Raw genomic sequence first — 4,287 nt, 5'->3', positions numbered from 1 at the left:
CGTTATAGCGTAATACGATATATCGTATAACGTTATAACGTATTTCGTTATATTGTATAACGTTATAACGTAATACGTTATATAACATAACGTTATATGGTATAACGTTATAGCGTAATACGTTATATAACATAACGTTATATGGTATAACGTTATAACGTAATACGTTATATGGTATAACGTTATAGCGTAATACGTTATATGGTATAACATTATAACGTAATACGTTATATGGTATAACGTTATAACGTAATACGTTATACGGTATAACGTTATAGCGTAATACGTTATATGGTACAACGCTATAACGTAATACGTTATATAACATAACGTTATATGGTATAACGTTATAACGTAATACGTTATATGGTATAACATTATAACGTAATACGTTATATGGTATAACGTTATAACGTAATACGTTATATGGTATAACGTTATAACGTAATACGTTATATGGTATAACGTTATAACGTAATACGTTATATAACATAACGTTATATGGTATAACGTAATAGCGTAATACGTTATATGGTATAACGTTATAACGTAATACGTTATATGGTATAACATTATAACGTAATACGTTATATGGTATAACGTTATAACGTAATACGTTATATGGTATAACGTTATAACGTAATACGTTATATGGTATAACGTTATAACGTAATACGTTATATAACATAACGTTATATGGTATAACGTTATAACGTAATACGTTATATGGTACAACGTTATAAAGTAATACGTTATATGGTATAACGTTATAACGTATTACGTTATATGGTATAACGTTATAACGTAATACGTTATATAACATAACGTTATATGGTATAACGTTATAGCGTAATACGTTATACGGTGTAACGTTATAACGTAATACGTTATATGGTATAACGATATAACGTAATACGTTATATGGTATAACGTTATAACGTAATACGTTATATAACATAACGTTATATGGTATAACGTTATAGCGTAATACGTTATACGGTATAACGTTATAACGTAATACGTTATATAGTATAACGTTATAACGTATTACGTTATATTTTATAACGTTATAACGTAATACGTTATATAACATAACGTTATATGGTATAACGTTATAGCGTAATACGTTATACGGTATTACGTTATAGCGTAATACGTTATATGGTACAACGCTATAACGTAATACGTTATATAACATAACGTTATATGGTATAACGTTATAACGTAATACGTTATATGGTATAACGTTATAACGTAATACGTTATATGGTATAACGTTATAACGTAATACGTTATATGGTATAACGTAATAGCGTAATACGTTATATGGTATAACGTTATAACGTAATACGTTATATGGTATAACGATATAACGTAATACGTTATATGGTATAACGTTATAACGTAATACATTATATAACATAACGTTATATGGTATAACGTTATAGCGTAATACGTTATACGGTGTATCGTTATAACGTAATACGTTATATGGTATAACGATATAACGTAATACGTTATATGGTATAACGTTATAACGTAATACGTTATATGGTTTAACGTTATAACGTCATACGTTATATGGTATAACGTTATATCGCAACACGTTATATGGTATAACGTTATAACGTAATACGTTATATAACATAACGTTATATGGTATAACGTAATAGCGTAATACGTTATATGGTATAACGTTATAGCGTAATACGTTATATGGTACAACGCTATAACGTAATACGTTATATAACATAACGTTATATGGTATAACGGTATAACGTAATACGTTATATGGTATAACGATATAACGTAATACGTTATATAGTATAACGTTATAACGTAATACGTTATATGGTATAACGATATAACGTATTACGTTATATGGTATAACGTTATAACGTAATACGTTATATATCATAACGTTATATGGTATAACGTTATAGCGTAATACGTTATACGGTATAACGTTATAACGTAATACGTTATATGGTATAACGATATAACGTAATACGTTATATGGTATAACGTTATAACGTAATACGTTATATGGTATAACGTTATAACGTCATACGTTATATGGTATAACGTTATAACGTAATACGTTATATAGTATAACGTTATAACGTAATACGTTATATAACATAACGTTATATGGTATAACGTAATAGCGTAATACGTTATATGGTATAACGTTATAACGTAATACGTTATATGGTATAACGTTATATCGTAATACGTTATATAACATAACGTTATATGATATAACGTTATAGCGTAATACGTTATACGGTATAACGTTATAGCGTAATACGTTATATGGAATAACGTTATAACGTATTACGTTATATGGTATAACGTTATAACGTAATACGTTATATAACATAACGTTATATGGTATAACGTTATAGCGTAATACGTTATACGGTATAACGTTATAACGTTATACGTTATATGGTATAACGTTATAACGTTATACGTTATATAAAATAACGTTATATGGTATAACGTAATAGCGTAATACGTTATATGGAATAACGATATAACGTAATACGTTATATGGTATAACGTTATAACGTAATACGTTATATAACATAACGTTATATGGTATAACGTTATAGCGTAATACGTTATACGGTATAACGTTATAACGTAATACGTTATATAGTATAACGTTATAACGTATTACGTTATATTTTATAACGTTATAACGTAATACGTTATATAACATAACGTTATATGGTATAACGTTATAGCGTAATACGTTATACGGTATTACGTTATAGCGTAATACGTTATATGGTACAACGCTATAACGTAATACGTTATATAACATAACGGTATATGGTATAACGTTATAACGTAATACGTTATATGGTATAACGTTATAACGTAATACGTTATATGGTATAACGTTATAACGTAATACGTTATATGGTATAACGTAATAGCGTAATACGATATATGGTATAACGTTATAACGTAATACGATATATGGTATAACGTTATAACGTTATACGTTATATGGTATAACGTTATAACGTATTACGGTATATGGTATATCGTTATAACGCAATACGTTATATGGTATAACGTTATAACGTAATACGTTATATGGTATAATGTTATAACGTAATACGATATATGGTATAACGTTATAACGTTATACGTTATATGGTATAACGTTATAACGTAATACCTTATATAACATAACGTTATATGGTATAACGTTATAACTTAATACGTTATATGGTATAACGTTATAACGTATTACGTTATATGGTATAACGTTATAACGTAATACGTATTATGGTATAACGTTATAATTTATTACGTTATATGGTATAACGTTATAACGTATTACGGTATATGGTATATCGTTATAACGCAATACGTTATATGTTATAACGTTATAACGTAATACGTTATATGGTATAATGTTATAACGTAATACGATATATGGTATAACGTTATAACGTTATACGTTATGTGGTATAACGTTATAACGTAATACCTTATATAACATAACGTTATATGGTATAACGTTATAACTTAATACGTTATATGGTATAACGTTATAACGTATTACGTTATATGGTATAACGTTATAACGTAATACGTTATATGGTATAACGTTATAACGTAATACGATATATGGTATAACGTTATAACGTAATACGATATATGGTATAACGTTATAACGTTATACGTTATATGGTATAACGTTATAACGTATTACGGTATATGGTATATCGTTATAACGCAATACGTTATATGGTATAACGTTATAACGTAATACGTTATATGGTATAATGTTATAACGTAATACGATATATGGTATAACGTTATAACGTTATACGTTATATGGTATAACGTTATAACGTAATACCTTATATAACATAACGTTATATGGTATAACGTTATAACTTAATACGTTATATGGTATAACGTTATAACGTATTACGTTATATGGTATAACGTTATAACGTAATACGTATTATGGTATAACGTTATAACGTAATACGATATATGGTATAACGTTATAACGTAATACGATATATGGTATAACGTTATATCGTTATACGTTATATGGTATAACGTTATAACGTAATACGTTATATGGTATAACGTTATAACGTAATACGTTATATGGTATAACGATATAACGTAATACGTTATATGGTATAACGTTATAACGTAATACATTATATAACATAACGTTATATGGTATAACGTTATAGCGTAATACGTTATACGGTATATCGTTATAACGTAATACGTTATATGGTA

This window comes from Bombus huntii, chromosome 13 (genome assembly GCF_024542735.1).
Source record: "Bombus huntii isolate Logan2020A chromosome 13, iyBomHunt1.1, whole genome shotgun sequence".
Taxonomy (NCBI): Eukaryota; Metazoa; Arthropoda; class Insecta; order Hymenoptera; family Apidae; genus Bombus; species Bombus huntii.
The sequence above is the reverse complement of the archived record's forward strand: the minus strand, read 5'-3'. Positions refer to the sequence as shown.